The sequence below is a fragment of the Mycteria americana genome, chromosome 20 (genome assembly GCF_035582795.1).
Source record: "Mycteria americana isolate JAX WOST 10 ecotype Jacksonville Zoo and Gardens chromosome 20, USCA_MyAme_1.0, whole genome shotgun sequence".
In the NCBI taxonomy this organism is placed as follows: Eukaryota; Metazoa; Chordata; class Aves; order Ciconiiformes; family Ciconiidae; genus Mycteria; species Mycteria americana.
Window position 1 is genome coordinate 50,592 of NC_134384.1, and position 17,719 is coordinate 68,310.

Consider the following 17,719-nt stretch of genomic DNA (forward strand, 5'->3'; position numbering starts at 1 on the left):
GAATGCATTAGCTTTAGGCATTCCCAGAGCTGCGATTCAAGCTCAGCCTACTGGCATTATTTTGAGTCTAATTGAAGCATTTCAAAAACGAGATAATGGTGAAAGGACGGAGCGTATTTCAACTCCTCCTGCTCCAGACCCCAGAAGGGGAGACAACCCCTTCCCCTCCCTTAGGGAGGAACTGCAGGGCACGAAGTCAAAAAACGAGTAGTGTCTGGAAGGCAATTGGGCCTGCCTGTCCGGAAAGTGGAGGCTTATCAGTGGATAAATGATAACGGCCCATACATTTTAATTCCAGTTGGTCCTCAAAGACAATTGGTAAAGTTTTTAATAGAGAGGGGAGCACAAATTTCGCTATTAACACAACAAGATGCCGAGAAGCTGCGTGTACAACCCAGACGGCAAAGAGTTAAAATTACTGGCGTGAACGGAGTGAGTGTTCAGTGCCAAACTGCCAAGGTCAATTTACGGCTCCCGGGCGAGAAGCGCATGTCGAGTACTCGCTTTGCAATTAAAGATCACCATGAAAATATTTTAGGTTTCGATGTTTTAAACGGACGAACCTGGCGCCTGCCGAATGGCAGCGTGTGGTCCTTCGGCTCCAACATCGATCCCTACCCCAGCAGAAATCGGGAGGCTGCAGTGCGGGCACTGCGCGCAGCGCCTGCGCTCCCCGAGTCAAAAATCACTAACGTACCGCAATATCCCATTTCTGCTGCGGCATGAAATGGAATTTCTGAAGTCATAGCTGATTTGGAGAAACGACAAATTATCTCCAGAATGCACTCCCCATATAACTCACCTGTCTGGCCCGTCCGGAAACCAGACGGGAGGTGGCGTTTAACAGTCGATTATCGGCGCCTGAACGCCAATACAGCCCCGCTCACAGCTGCTGTGCCAAACATTGCCAACTTAACAGCTACTTTGCAAGCAGCTGCACACCCATGGATGGCAGCCCTAGATGTAAAGGATATGTTCTTTATGGTTCCCTTAAAGGAGGAAGATAAAGAGAAGTTTGCTTTCACTTGGGAGGGAATACAATACACCTTTAACAGACTCCCACAGGGGTATAAACATTCACCCACGATTGCTCGTGCTGTGCTTGCTGAACTTTTACAGACAGTCTCACGCCCCCAAGAAGTGAAACTGTACCAATATATAGATGATATTCTGATTGGAGGAACTTCCCCTGAAAAGGTTGGGGAAGCAGCAGCAGCAGTATGGCAAGCACTAAATAAAGCAGAAATTGAGATTCCACCCGGAAAATGTCAGGGACCAAGTAAAGAAGTAAGATTTTTAGGTACTTGGTGGATAGCAGGCAGTGCAGTGATTCCTCCAGATACCTTAAGAAAAATTGAAGAGCTGCAAATGCCCCAATCGAGGAAGGAGTTACAACAATTAATGGGAACTTTAGGATATTGGAGGAAGCATGTGCCTGGATTTTCTATCATTTCCCGTCCCTTATACTCACTCTTACGGAAAGGCAAACCCTGGGAGTGGAAATTAGAACATAAAGAGGCAGTCAAAACTCTAACTGAAGAGTTAAAAACATATCAGTCACTGGGACCAGTACACCCCCGCGACCCTATTATAGCCGAATGGGGTTTCGCCGAACATGCTACTTACTGTAACCTGTTCCAAACTGGCCCCGATGGGCCAAAAAGACCTTTATTGTTTAGCTCAACCGCATTTAAAGAAACAGAACGACGATACTCTGAATGGGAAAAGGGACTTTTATCTTTAGTCCGAGCAGTTAAACAAGTTGAGAAAATACACCAGGGACAACCTGTGCAAACTAGAGGACCATTTAATTTACTAGAAGCAATCCTAAAGGGGACTGCTCCCCCAGAAGGAGTTGCACAAAAACCCACTGTCCGAGAATGGTATGACTACCTAACAGGAGTTGCAGAAAATATGCAACTAACTGAAGGACACACTAAGGTTTCCAAATTGCAGGTGCCCATAAACACAGACCCTTTAGCGTTACAACAACCATTTAAGCCTTCACCCATTCTGGATGCACCACCCCTCACTGAGGATACACCAACAGAAAACATTTGGTTTACAGATGCTTCAGCAAAAAGGGTAAATGGTAAATGGCAATATAAGGCTGTTGCATTAGATATTACCACCGGCAGACAAGTAGTAGAAGAAGGTGAAGGCAGTGCACAAGTAGGAGAAATAAGAGCAGTTGTTTTGGCAGCACGGAATGGAGCAAAAATCATATATGTAGACTCTTATGCTGTGTGGGCCAGTGCCACACAGTGGCTCTGTCAATGGGAAACCTTGAATTGGGAAGTAAATAGATCCCCAGTTTGGAGAAACAAAGATTGGCAATTATTACTAGATATAGCCAGGAAAACACCTTTCAAGATGGGATGGGTAAAAGCTCATGCTAAAGATAATCAACCAGCCACACAGTGGAATCAAAAGGTAGATGAGCTAACTAAAATTAGGAAAATCACCTTAAATCCTGAGTGGTATCGACTGGGAGAATGGTTACATCAAAGTCTAGGCCACACAGGTAAAGAAGCACTTTACTTTGCTGCACAGAGTAAAGGCTGGCCTATAAATAGAAAAACTTGTGAAACTATTCTTACAGAATGTCCTCAGTGTAGACTGAAATAACAAGCAGATCATCCTGCTAAAGCACCACCTTTACATATCAATGAAGGGAAAACTTTATGGTCTACATGGCAAATTGATTATATCGGACCATTCAAATCCTCTGCAGGATATCGATACATCCTTACAGGAGTGGAAGTAGTCTCCGGCTTGCTTATGGCGACTAAATGTCGGAAAGCCGATGGGCGAAATACAGTGCGAGGGCTATCAGTTTGGTTCTCAAATCTACCTACTCCGGATGTTATCCAGAGTGATAATGGCTCACACTTTTCGTGTAAGGAAGTGCAAGATTGGGCAAAACAAGAGGGAATTAGATGGGTATTCCACACCCCATACTACCCTCAATCAAATGGGATGGTAGAAAGAGCTAATGGCTTGTTGAAGAGGAATCTCAAACCACAGGAAGCTCAATGGGATACCAGACTTCCCAAAGTACTCCATCAATTAAATAATCGATATGGGCCTACTGGAAGCCCTGTAAGCCGAGCATTCTTTGTAAAAACTGAGCTTAGCGCTCCACCTACTAGGAAAAGAGAATATCCAATGACATTACAGCCAGGACAGGCTGTGATGGTCAATTTACCATCCATCGGTACTGTGCCTATGACTTTAACTAAACCTCGTGGCCCACTTGCCTGGGAAGCTACTGGTAGCAGTGGTGCAAAACACAGAATTAGTTCACGATGGATTTTTCCTTCTTCTTAATGGGGTAACCTGTTCGGACTGTCCCCACCGAAACAAATCTCTATTTTCTCTTACAGCACCTCACAGGATGGCAGACGGAAATGCTGTGTTCATGTTACTATTCCAAACCCTAACAAGGCTGCTTTTCTTAGCCTGTGGTCAAAGAACCCTAGAATGGCCGTGGTCCCCAGCTCGTGTTAAGTACACTGGAAGTATGGGAATACACTCTAGTAAGGGAGATTTAAAGCTTTCCACCGTGGTCATGCACGGAACTGAAACATACTTAGAAAACGAATGGAGCTGGGATAAAGATGAAGCTGATGATAAAGTTCCCCGACTCCGAGGAACGGCAGGGAAAGAAATTAAAATAGGATGCCGGATGATCAATGGGTCTACCCATGAGAAGGCATCTCAGATTTCTGTGTACAACATTACATCAAAGCCAATAGCCAAAGATACAAAACTTTGCGCCTTTGAAAGACTGGACTGTTGGTACAATTTTACCTTAGTAAAACCTGTTTTTGTAGTCTGCCTCTGGGCTCACCATCGTGTGGGATTATCCTTTAAATTTAAAATAGACATTATTGAGCCTAGCACAACATCCGCCCTGACTGTAAAGGATGAGAAAATTCTGTCCCCACAGATTTCTGAAGTTGGGCCATATGTGATCAAAAATACAGGCCAACAACAAGTGTTATTTAATCCATCATGGTCTCTTAAACGAGTAGAACTACTGATGCAAATTAATATGTCTGCAATCAAACCGACCTGTTCACCATTCCTAGGTACGTCCTATGCAGGATGGTTAGCATGGTTACATGGGCGAACCCTCACCTCTCCAAGACAAACAAGGAGAGATGTGACCGGTATCATAGGGACAGGATTGGGAGTCTTAAATAGTATAGATGCCGAAGTACTCATAAACAAACTGAGCGCAACAACAAGTGATTTAAACAAATTAGAACACCCATTACGGTCTTCTCTATTAGCATTGGGAACTAACCAATGGCTCTTATCTGATATATTACCTCAGTGGAAAAGAATTAATGAAAGGGACCACCAACTGATTGTGGATGCACTTGGTGTAGCCCAGACCAATGTTTCTCTAGCTCTTAGTTGTATCCAAGCTCAACTGTGGATGCAATCTATGGTAGCAGCAATTATAAGAGAAGGTGAAGAGGGCACCTTACCCACTGAAATTCGAAAGGTAATTTGGGATAATGCAAATAAGTTTGAGAAAGAATTCCAGTCCTGGTGGTATTTAGTCAATTTCACTTATGACCCCATTAGCAATAAGGCCACAGCTTTTGTCTTAACAATACACAATGCTTCGGTATATACCATATACCCAGTCATTGCGTTAGGATTAAATCACAATCTATCCATTAAATCTTTACTCTATCCATTAGAACATAGAGTATGGGCCCACCAAAATGGAAACAAATGGCAAACTGTTGATGTTAATGCATGCGTTGTACGGGAACAACAAGGATTTATTTGTGAGAGTAACACCCTCAAAGCCCAAGACATCTGTCTTGACACTGAACAAAACGTTTGTCATTTTGAAATACGACCCGATGAAGCCCCTGAAACTGTACTTGTGTATATTGGAAAAGGATGTGTTTGTATGAGAACCCTTTGTGATTTTATATTTGTAGATAATGTTACTGTAGATACAAGCAATCGCTCAAATATTTGTGTTTGTAACTTTACTAAAATTGTGGGATGTGACTTCAATTATTCAGCTCCTGTTACGTCTTATCAACTGTTACAATATAACTATACACTGAGTCGAGATTTATTGCCTACCCCCATCGGAATGAATTTTACATTGGTGAAGAAACTACTACAACACAATGACCTGTGTCAACTGCTGGAACGCATCCGAAACAATGGACACAAAACTCTGATCACCGTTCATCATGATGCAGAAGAGATACACCATGTCTTGGAAAGAGTGAAGAAGGATGGAGAACACCATTGGTGGGAAACTCTTCTTGGATGGTCACCAACAGCAACGGGAGTGTTTAATCTTATGCTTCACCCAGTTGTCATTTTACTAATTCTAACAGTGTGTCTATTGCTTATAATTATATTGTATATAAAGGTTTGGCACATGATAAAGCAAATAACCCAACTTCAACCACCCAAAACATACAAATTAACGCATAACAAATAGCAGTGCTTCACTGTCTACTTACCATGGATCTATAAGCGCACAAACTATCAATATACTATTTATGGCACAGAGGCAAGAGGTGACCGTACCACCACTCTGTGAAGGTAAGATGAATTGACTATAGTCACGGGGTGGAGTGTGGCGGTGTGCTCCCCCCGCCCTGCTCCCTGCACAAGCAGTAACCATCAGTGGGAGTCATCCTGATAGCTGCATCCAGCTTATGCTGGACCTTGAGGACGAATAGCAACAAAGTAGCCAAGGGCTGCCTGAAGCAGGGATCTAAACCTCTTGCTGATATGCAAATATGACCATAAGTCAATCATCTTACTCCTTAAATAGTGGACAGCCCAGGGCCCTTTGAGCTCTCCTGCACGGCAGCGGGCTGCACGCCAGGATCTCCCCTTGAGCAGGGACGCCTCTCAAGGTTACTCCTCGAGGTTGAGAGATTCCTTGCCGCAACAGATCCTCGGTAAGTGACCAATAGCATGCTAAACTTTGAAATCTTAGCTAAGCGATATAAAGGATTGATTGCGCATATATATATATATATAATCCTTTAGACATAAACCGTTGACCAAGTCTGGGACTAGGACTGGATCTAGCCGCACCTAGATTCCTCTCCGAGAAGGAGTTTAGAAAGCAAGGGGATCCTTTTCCAAACCTCATGACTCAACGGGAGGGTCTCCCTGACAGTTTTGTCTGACCCTGTCCTCTATGCGGTAAATAATCGAGTGCACCTCGCCATCGAATCTTGTTAAAACACTGACGCATTGAACTTTGTTAACTCCCTATTCTGTATCAATAAACTATATTTTTACTTCTCTCTAACGAGCGAAGTGCACGCTCACTCCATCCGCGACAGGGAGACAGAGACAGGTACAGGCAAGGAGGCAGGCAGGGGTCTGGATGCACACAAGGGATCCACGACTCACCGCAGCTCCTGGCACCACCGGGAGACCTTCAGCACCCAGAGTCTTCTCTCTCGGCCTCTGCCCCTTCCTCCTCCACAGTGCCAGCTGCCTCACCCACCCAGGTGCCTCGATGCTCCTCTCCCAAGAGGCTTCCCAGAGACACAGTGGCTCACATGTGCAGCCAATGGGGGCACCAAGCTCCCGGCACCACGTGCTGGTGGTGCGCTCCATCGGGGATGGCTGGGAGGGATCCTTCCCGGCTGTGGGGACTGGCTGTTCCTTGCTGGAGGCAGCTGCCTGGGGAAGCCCCTTCATTTCACTCCTCAGCCAGCTCCCACAGGCAGGCATGTCTAGGCAGCCCCCTCCCCACATAGAGCCCCTCAGCACAGCAGGGCCAGCCCCATCCTCAGCCCTTTTTAAACCCTTGGCCCAGCCCCATCCTCACCTCATGGGTCCCACCTGTGCTGCCCCAGGCCACAGCTGGAGCCCATGGGGAACAGGGGGCCAATTACCCCAACCCCCACAAGCCAGACACAGCCAGCAACCTGGCACCAGCATGGGTAGACACCACCACCAAGCCGGCGCTGCCATGGGCAGATGTTGCCGCCAAGCTGGCACCGGCCTGGCAGACTTTATTTTACAGCCCAAAGCCGAGGTTGGCCTCTAAACAAGAAAACATGTGAAACCAGCCTTACAGGATGCCAGTCCGGTGGTGTCCATGATATCTCTCTTAGCCTCCCATGTAATTGTTGTGGTTTAGCCCCAGCCGGCAAGTAAGCACCACGCAGCCGCTCACTCACTCCCCCCCACAGTGGGATGGGGGAGAGAATCAGAAGAGTAAAAGGGAGAAAACTCGTGGGTTGAGATAAAGACAGTTTAATAAGTAAAGCAAAAGCCGCACACACAAGCAAAGCAAAACAAGGAATTCATTCACTGCTTCCCGTGGGCAGGCAGGTGTGCAGCCATCTCCAGGAAAGCAGGGCTCCATCACGCATAATGGTTACTTGCAAAGACAAACGCCATCACTCTGAATGTCCCCCACCTTCCTTCTTCTTCCCCAGCTTTATATACAGAGCATGACAGCATATGGTATGGAATAGCCCTTTGGTCAGTTTGGATCAACTATCCTGGCTGTGTCCCCTCCCAACTTCTTCTGCACCTGGCAGAGCATGGGAAGCTGAAAAGGCCTTGACTAGTGCAGCAACAACTAAAACATCTCTGTATTATCAACACTGTTTTCAGCACAAATCCAAAACATAGCCCCATACCAGCCACTATAAAGAAAATTAACTCTATCTCAGCTGAAACCAGGACAGTAATAGAGAGCTTCCCTGTCCGGACCATGTTTTGCATGTCCCAGGCCCTCCCTGCACCCGTGTTGAAAATCAAACAGAACAAATAAGGACTCCAAAAGAAGCTTCCTTCCTCTGCTGATGGTTGACACGGGTATCCTCATGCTGTTCCCCGAATGTGGGCTGGCCTTGGGTGCCTGTACTGCCAAAGGAAGAGAAAAAGATCATGCTCCTGTAACGTGCTCCATCATCCTCTTGTTCTTCAAGAAATCAAAAGAAAGCTACCATCCCCATTGGTACATAACAGAAATTTGTGCAGGAGATGGCTGAGCCCATCCCCCGAAAGGAAAACTCTGCTATGACCCTGCTTTGCCTTTTGGCGACAGCGCCCACCATCGGTGTGCCCCAAACAGGCGAGGTCCGGTTCAGGCTGGCGTCCACCACAAACAGGCGACGTCCCGTTCGGGCTGGAGTTTGCCACAAACAGGCAAGGTCCCGCTCGGGCTGGCGTCCGCCACAAACAGGCAAGGTGCCCTGCGGGCTGGCGTCCGCCACAAACAGGTGACGTCCCCTGCAGCCTGGCATCCGGCACAAACAGGCAAGGTTCTCTGCAGGCTGGCGTCTGCCACAAACAGGCGACGTCCCCTGCAGCCTGGCGTCCAGCACAAACAGGCGAGGTCCCCTGCAGGCTGGCATCTGCCACAAACAGGCGAGGTCCATTGCGGGCTGACATCTGGCACAAACAGGCGAGGTCCCCTGTGGGCTGAACAGAGTCAACTGAACAGAGTCTTCAGAAGAACTTAGTTGTGCATTCAGTTTACAAGTAAATCCCATCCAAGCAATGGTAGGGGGCATTCTGGAATATAAAGGAATTCAGGAGTTAATTTAGTATTTCCAATGGAACATTCCATAGGTTGTACAAACAGCCTTACAGTCTTTTTCCCTGTTGCACCAACAACGCTTATTTTAGTTCTACTTAAGGGTGCCCTACAACTAGTTACTGCAGCATGTGTGGCTCCACTATCAATTAAAAAAAAAATATATCTATTCTTTCATTCCCCAGCTTGACTGGAACCAGAGGATCGTCTGGGGAAACTTTAATAGATTCCTCCGGTCCCCTTCAGTCCAACCCAACCTCTGTCATGACTCCAACGGCTTCTTCTGTCTCTCTTTCCTGATTACTCAGACGGCATGGACAATCTTTTTTCCAGTGACCCTCTTGCTTACGATTTGCACGCCAATTCATTCCCAGGGGAATGTCATAACTATTTCTACTATTATTTCTACGGCCCCTTCCTCGCCCACAAAATTCACCTCGTGTATTTTCTCTCCCTTTTTCTTGGTCTTCCGTCAAGGCAGCCAACAAAGAAGCTTGCAGCTGTACTCATCCCCGCTTCTCCTTCTCTTCTATTTCCTCCCGATTATTACATACCTTATATGCAATTGAGAAGAACTGCGAGATTGTCGTGCCATCCTCGCCCTCTACCTTTTGTAATTTCTTTCTTATATCTGCTGCTGCTTGACCAATAAACAGCGTGTTAAGTAACTTTAAAATGCTATCATCTTCCGGATCGAGATCTGTCCAGTTTCGAGCTACTTCACACAATCTCTCATAGAAGGCTACCGGGGTTTCCCTATCCCCCTGCCTTACTTCAGATAGCTTAGATAAATTCTTAGGCTTTTGCACTCCATGTTGAATCCCATATAAAATTAACTTCTGATATTCCTTTACCCTCTGTAATCCCTCACACTTGTGTTTGGATCCCACTCCAGATCCTCTTTTGGGAGGTACATATTGGTATTAGGCACCCCCACACACACACATTGTTGGATCAGTCCCTCTCTACCCTTCTCTAAAATGGTTCTCCTCCCCTCAGTGGTAAACAAATATTCTAGGAGAGCCTGTACATCTCCCCGGTTAGGATTACGAGTCGTGATTCACAGTACTATACATTCCTTCTGGATTGTTTCGATAGGATCCAACTGCCCGTTTCCAGTTTAATAAATCAGAAGTAGTAAAAGGTACGTGTACGGATACCGGTGTTCCTTCAGGCCCTACAGCCTGTCTGAGGGGAGCTTGAACTATCGGTTTCTGTCCCCTTGTTCTTTTAGAGATAGCACTCACAACTCCATTATCACTTGAGCTATCAGATTCTGGCTGTTTTGGGGGCGCTACCTACAGCTGAATATCCTCTTCCGAATTTTCCGATTCAATACAACGAGGTTTTCCCTTTCTCTCTTTTAACGCATATATTCCAACCTGATGTTTAGAATCCACTAAACCGCATTTCTTCCTAATATCCCAATCATGTCTTAACAAAAAAACCATATCCACATAAGGCATTTCATCCCATTTTTCAGTTCTCCAACAAAACAACGTTAATTCCAATATAGTGTCATATTTCAAGGATCCATTCTCAGGCCATTTTTCACCATCTTTTAATTGATATTGTGGCCACCGTTGATTACAATATCGTATTAGCTGATTTTTAGTCATGGGATCCCCCAAATTTATTGCAATGCCTCAGGATGCATCCTGAAGGAGAGCAAAGGGGTGCCTCCTGGGAAGCAGCAGCGCCCATATCGGTACCAAAAAACCCAGCGTTTCTACACAAACCAGAACAAGGGATGTCTCCCTTTGTTACTCAGAACAGGACAGCATGTAGAAATAAACAGAACTATGCTACTGCCACGTATATTTCCTGGTGCGTCTTATGCAGAGCCCAGAACAGAACAGATGGTGCCTGCTTCCCAAGAGATCTTGCCCCTACCCCCCTTTTCTCATATCCCCAAAAAATACCTCTTTTCAGTAGCATTGCACCATTGTGTTGCTTACCGCCTGACTGCAGGAGAGGAGCTGGAAGGAGTCCCCGATCAACAGGTCAGTGTGCGCCGGAGTCCGCTCAGGCCTCTTCTCCCTGTCGGATGCGGCAAGATGAACCGGGCAAGGCTGTCAGCTCAGTCCCATCTGGAGTGCCAAAACTGTTATCCCACAAGTGTGAGGTCATTTACCCGGTGTGCGAGACGCCAATATACACACGGGGCAGAGGTATTTTTATTTCATGTCTGCGCAGAGATGGGTGCTAGGTGGTAGCTCCACAAAGTTAGCACAAAGTTCGATCATACAAGTACAGTATTTATACAGTCTAGTTATGCATATGCATAAGTAATTACACAAAGCAGTTTTCTATTGGTCTACATTTCTCTTATTTCAACTTAAAGCTACAGTGCTACTTTAATATTCTGCGCATGCTGAGAGGTGAGGGATCTCTGCTTGGGCCAGGGTCTCCAGCTCGAGGGGTGTGACTTTTAGTATTATAATGACGATAGTTTGCGGGAGGGTGCTTCTTATCACGCTCCTACTAGTTGTTTCCCAAAACATCTTAAGTAGCTTACATATTTCTCCAGGATGTGCTTTACTCCCAAGGACAGTAATTCTTGTTTAGACATTCCCCTTTCCAGCCTGCATCCTCCTTATCAGCTTTACATAAGCCCTGGCCTTCCATCAGCTCCTGGTAGACGACACTGTTAGACTACAACACGACCGTTCTTTTATGCCAGTCAGTGGGTTCAGAATTAGGAACAGAAAGAACAGGACAAGCTAAACACCCACACAACCCTCATATCCCTAAGAAATTATTAAAAAAACCCAAACAATCCCCATTTTAGATTGCATTGGCTTAGGAACTGCCTCCTTCAAATGCCAGGGCAGAGCAGTGGAATCGGTCACAGAATTCAGTTGCCTACCAGGAGACAGCCTTTGTCCTCGCAAGGCAAATTTTTCAAAACATCGTGCTATTTTCCGATTTTATCAACTACAGCGGGCTTGCCCTACCAGCACGAGTTGAGGACATTTTCCTGTGGGTTCATTTGACACTAAATTAAGTTTTTAGCAGGTACAAGCAACCAAGCGTGAGACAGAAAGTAAGCTAAGATACTGGCTGCCGTACAAACTTTGTTCAAGATTGTGCCTGCAGGAATCGCACAAAGCCCACGATTACTGAACAAGTATGTCGGAGGCCCCACGGCAAACAGGGCTGACGTTTTGTGAAGCTCTTTTCCTGTCAAGAAAAGGGCCTTTTATGCAGTATCTCTATTGGAATTCAGGCTGCTTCCTACTCATTCTGGCAGGTTAGCTTTCACAGAAACCCTGAGAACTTCAACCACCAAGCAACATTTGTAATTCTTGCTCTCTACCTAAGGGGAATTTCAGCGAATCAGAACACTACTTAAAGCAAAATTCTGGGTCTGTTTCATGCAAATCAAATATCTAAGCCATGGACAGCGGTCTGTAGAAAGACGACTTTAAAAGATAAAGATAAGTAGAGTACTCACTTTTCTGACATTTCTTCCAGTAGTTCCATCGATTTAGCAGCCCAACCCAGCCGTCAAAATTCTGGTGCAACAGAGAGAGCAGTAACATGTCAGCCGCTAGCCACAGAGCCTTCCGCTTTGCCCATTCCTGCCAACAGCCAGAGCATCGGCGCCGTAGCACCTTGGGAATAACGCACCTCCCATAGCTACACACCTTTTCAAAAGAACCAAGCAGTGTGTAAACAAACATTGCAATGGTTGTGGTAAGGGCTCAAACATGGATGCCTATCGCTGTTATCACTGTGATTCAACAACCACTAAAAATGTCATTTTGCTCCAGTATTACAGTAGTTCATTGACTAGTGTCAAAAAAAATTTTGTTGAAAATTCATTGTCTGAAGCATGACTTCCAAATGCAAATCTTAAGCAATTCTCGTGAGCCTTTAACTGAGCGGAATTCAGGATCTGACTAAAACAATGGCGGAATGGAGGGCTAGAAGCCCAAAACTAACTCACCATCCTGGCAACTATTGGAGACTTTTGGTGACTGTGGGGGAACAGAGCTTAGGAAGCTTTGCCAGTCTGGTAATAGAAAGCTAAGGCCCTGCATACACGGTATGTTTGACAGAAAAAAAAAGGGGAGGTGGAAGAGGATGTTGTTTTGTAGTTCCTCTCCTTTCTACCCAGAACCAAAGCAGTTTGAGTGCACTAATGAATGTTCACAGTTCCACACAGTACTCTTACAAACATGTCACTACTAATAAGCAACTGATGTAGTGGCTACAGAGAAACCTTCTGTACAGCAAATGCTTTAAGCTTTTCTATGTTAAAGACTTTACTTCCCAGGTCCCTGCAAAGACCCTTACTCTGCCCTGCCCCACCCAACCAGTTCTATTTGGAATGATTTCTGAAAAACACAAATACTCCACAGCAAATAAGCAACCGACATCCAGACCCAGGGCTTTCCCTTACAGGACAATGCCAAAGCCAAGCCCAGAATTTTTACTTGCTGATGACTGACAGTGTGTGAGAGCAGAGCCCGATGCGAGGACTTGACTCCAGGACTACAGAAACACTTGTGCGCACTCACGCATGCGCGGTCCAGAGCTGCAGTTCCGGCTTTTGACCCGCCCGATGACCCCACCTCGATGCTGCAGTTGGGGAGCCGCGCATGCGCCATGGTGCATTTTCCCGTGCTCGCTGCTGCCGCTGGGTGGACAAAAGTCGGTACTGCAGCTGGGGAGCCGCACATGCGCCGTGACGCATTTTCCCGTGGAAAATTTTCCCGGCAGCTCGCTGCTGCCGCTGGGTGGACAAATCTCGGTACTGCAGCTAGGGGGCTGCGCATGCGTGGTAGTGCATTTTCAAGTGCTCGCTTCTGCCGCCCTCTGGACAATAGCCGGTACTGCAGCTGGGAAAGCGCGCATGTGCCGTGGCGCATTTTCGCGTGCTCGCTGCTGCCTCCCGGTGGACAGAAGTCGATACTGCAGCTGGGGATCCACTCATGCGCCCTGGCGCTTTTTTTTTCCCCTGTGCTCGCTTCTGCCACTGGGTGGACAAAGGTCGGTACTGCAGCTGGGTACCCGCGCATGCGCAGGCACACATTTTCACGTGCTCGCTGCTACCGCCCCGTGGACCAAAGTTGGTACTGCAGCTGGGGAACCGTGCATGCGCAGTGGCACATTCTTTTGTGTACTCGCTGCTGCCGTCCGGTGGACAAAAGTCGGTACTGCAGCTGTAGCTGTGGATAGCTCTAGCTGTCTTCTTTTCATTTAAAATTTCTTCATATACATCATCTTTTTTTACATTTTAAACTCCTTTTTTAAATTCATATATATGAGGTTTTTATTTTATAACCCTGTATATCTCTATTTAGATTTTTTCATATTCCAAAATCCTTTGTATAATATAGTAGATGGGGGGGGGGGGGGGTGGTGGTTAAATCTTTTTACATATATATAAATAACATTTTTCAATATATATAGGAAAATGAGAAATTTTTCTCTACTTCAATGCCTCACACCCATATTTACAGATTTTTATTATTTTTTAATCACTCCCTCCCAAATTTTCAGGCATTTTTGGGCTGTGACCTCCCTTTCGGGGGAGGGAGTGAACTGTCCCGTGCCCCCCCATTCCCCCACTCAACCTGCTCCTGTGCCACATCATCATCCCCCCCAGTGACATTGGGGTGCCCCAAATGACATCATCACTCCCCAGCCTCCCCCCCTTCTTAGTCACACCCAAAAGAGAAACAAAACAAGGGAAACTGCCCCAACTGCCAGCTCATTACTTTAATAATGCCATTTACATATGTACATGCCACCCAAAAAAAGGGGAGCTCCATTAGAAAACTAAAGGGGGGGCAGCCCCCCAAACGCTTGCAGGCCCCCCCAGCCCCTGTCCCGCAGCCTGGCAGCCGCCCCATGGCATAGGGGAGTGTGCCCGAGGATGGTGCCACGTCTCTTGCTCAGCCTCTGCTCCACCATCTTCCCCCTCCGTTCCCGCGCTGGCACGGGTTCCCCAGGGCAACAAACGGCCCCGGTCCCTCTCGGCCCCGGGCTCTCCCCACCAGACAGCCCTTGCTGCCGCACCTGCGGGGCACTCGCCAGAGACAGAGCCAGGAGCCTCCAGGCACAGGGCTGGCCCCTGACCCTCAGCATGCTTAACGACCAGCAGGGAAACCTGGGAGGGGGCACCTAGGGAGCACCACCAGACGCTTACAGCAAGACAGCTGAAAAAAAACAAAAATTCCAAATTCTATTTCAGCATATGAAAAAAACAGCACAGCAGAAGTAGAGGAATTCAGTCAGAATAAGGGATAGGAGAGGAGTTGAGCTAAAGGAGGATTCTAGGGAAACAGGTCCGCTCGAGATACAGCACATGCTTTAACAGCTACAGTGGCTGGAACACTTCAAATCAGTATCACGACTAAGTGATACGATTTTGAACACATTCTTCACCTAAAAGTGAACGCTCTTGCTGGTGTTGGAAAATGTCTCATCCCTTCCTTCCAGCACTGCTGCAGGGAGACAACCCTGTGCGGCTGCAGGACAAGGTTGGACCGTCATCAGAATCTACACTTACAGATCCACCACAACAGCTACAGCCCTCGCGCTGCTGCACATCTTGCTTGCTTGGTCAAGAAAGCTGAAAGTGAAGTGTAAAACTTTAAAGAGTAACATGGAAAATAAAGAACAAATCTCAGTAATTCACTCTACACTAAAAAGGTGTGCGTATGTTTATATACATCCAACAACAATACTTACACTATAAAAGCATTTGAGTTTCCTTTTGCATTCATTTAACTTGCACAGCTGGGGTACCATTAAATCATCTATCTCCAAAAGACACAGTTATAATGTGACGGGGGCGGAGGGGGTGGTATGTAACTAGGAGGGACATCTGGCCAGCTGCACTGCCCAAGAGAGACGCTACTGAAGCGTCAGGGAAACGCGCCCTGGAAAGAGAGGAAGAAGTACTGCAGAGCACTCCGTCAAAACATTGGGAACAAACCCCGTAACATTCAGTTGCCTCTCTCTTTAAACATGGAGAACAAATACCTAACTGCTGAAATATACCTCATAAGTTGCATGCCACAGCTATTGGGCAGTTACAGTTTAAACAGTGCCAGTCAGTTTGTAAATTACATAATTTTAACTTCTGTTTAAAGTTTCCGTTAGGATAGAAAAGTCAGTGAGATAAGAGATCCCTTAGGTGGTTTCAGTTGGGGGGGGGGCAGGGAATCAAATCCCCAGTGCTGCAATACATCAGGCTACCAAAAGGGACTGGCAGATTTGCTACTGCTTTTGGCTGTACTGAAGCATGCAGAGGAACGCCTTTTTAGGCTATCAGCTGTTACAACTGAGAACCAAAGACCAGCGATGCCATCAACTTTTGGAAGACGTGCTGGGCTTCGGTCCTTGGAAGGAAATCGAGGGTTTGGGTTTTTTTTTTTTAAAGAGAGTGAAAAGTCTTGTTGCTGATGACTTCTACTGGCACGTACATCCGCTCTGATGGGAAGTTCATCAAATGCAACTTCTTTGAATGAGAAGGATTTCCATTCGGGAAAATCTCTTTCCAACTGAAGCCAAAAATTACACACTGTAGCTTCAGGAAAAAGGACCTTATTGAAGCAGTAACTCACCAAAACCACATCAGGACTCACTGGCGGTACTTACAAGGCTGCTAATGCTTCTTGGGAAAGCCTGGAAAACACGCGGAAGCGACACCCATTTGTCCCGTTTTGTCCACGTCTCTTCTTTGACCTTGACTGCTTTTAGTACAGATGCTAGTATCGCAGTAAGGTTTTTCAAGTACTGCTAGAAGATATTTTAAAAACTTACCGACTGAAAAAGCGGAAAGCTTTTACCATGAAAACAAAGGCTCTTTCTTCTGAGCAGCTGAACTCTTCCCAACAGTTTCTTCCCTCTTTTAGTACAAAATTATTTTCACAGTATCATTTAATAGTAAGCGCACAAAAACAGAAGATTACGCTTTCAGGAAGAGAAAAGAAACGGAGGGAAGTCAGCTTCGCATAGGCATGCTCCAGAACACGCCTTATGCTATTTGTAGTATTTGTGTTGAAATACTTCACAGAAAAACTATAGAAGGAGAGTTGGCACATTCTTCATGTTAACTTTAAAGTCCACGCTACAAGTACCTTAGCAAAAACGCAGACACACATCGTAGACATACCGTGTACTTGCAGACCACTACGGATCCTTTCCATCTGTCCTGTACTTTCGTGGCAGAAGAAAGGGTGACCACGGAGAAATGGTGGCAGCTGACATTCTGCTGAGAGAGGAAGAAAACCTTTAGCATACAGCTGGGTAGGAATCTAAAGCTTCCTTTTTTGGTGAAGGTTGGTGAAGACTACAACTGTGTGGAGGAAAAAGTATTTTGCATTAACTTGGGTACAGTTGATAAAGGCCGCTAGAGCTTTTGCAGTTTTTAGGCAACCGTGCCTTTTTTTTGACTCATGGGCGGCTTTGGTTTCTCTAGAACCACTTTCACAGATACACGCAGGTAACAGACACAGACGCCTACGTACATTTTCCGAAGCCTACATATAGTCAAGACTTCCTCACCCCATACGTCCCCAGTTGAGTATTTTTGTTAAAGAGTACAGCAACCCATCTGTCCTTGTGAACTGCCTCCTTGCAAAAAAGGAATGATTTTTTGCAGGCCGTTTCTCCAAGCGGTCAAGTCCTTCTCAAACCGCAGTTGTGCCACCAAACCTGCTTAGGGTCCCTCCCAGCTTTTGACTGTCCTTACATTTAACAGCCAGGTGCTCTAGTCCGTCTTCCAACAGCAAGAAGACGGCACACCCTCAGACCCAGAGCACAGCCCTCCGGATGGCCACACACCCCTTGCTATGTTGATGAGGAGCCACTGAGCATCCCTGCAAGCACAGCTGCACGTGCAACATCAGTTCCACCTACCCTGATTTCAGTGGATGTAGTTTCTGAAGCTTTACACTGAAAACTGTATCATAACGCTTTGCCACAGTAGAAGCGATCCATAACTAGAACCCCACAAAAACCTAGAAACACCACTTGCAATCCCACAGCAGCAACAGCTTCGGAAGTATTTAGACCAGGAACAAGGGAGAAAAATAAAACCGCTTCATTGCGCGCACAGGAAAGCAGCAGAGAAAAGGGTCAGCATTCATAGCCCTCACAGAAAACAGGCATTCTGCTTCCCTTCCTAAA

At 46.4% G+C, this 17,719-nt stretch overlaps 1 long non-coding RNA gene across 2 annotated transcripts in view; it reads right to left on the reverse strand.

Annotated features, from left to right (window-relative positions):
- Nucleotides 1-16,800, reverse strand: part of LOC142419240 (uncharacterized) — a 30,663-nt gene extending 13,863 nt beyond the window's left edge. The window contains exons 1-3 of one of the 2 annotated variants that reach the window (XR_012778526.1): nt 16,704-16,800; nt 16,187-16,327; nt 14,969-15,155 (exon numbers count right to left, since the gene is read on the reverse strand). This is a non-coding gene — a long non-coding RNA (uncharacterized LOC142419240). Of the gene's footprint in view, nt 1-14,968; nt 15,156-15,977; nt 16,090-16,186; nt 16,328-16,703 lie in introns of those variants that run through there. The other variant, XR_012778527.1, reaches the window with a different exon arrangement.
- Nucleotides 16,801-17,719: the final 919 nt, after the last annotated feature.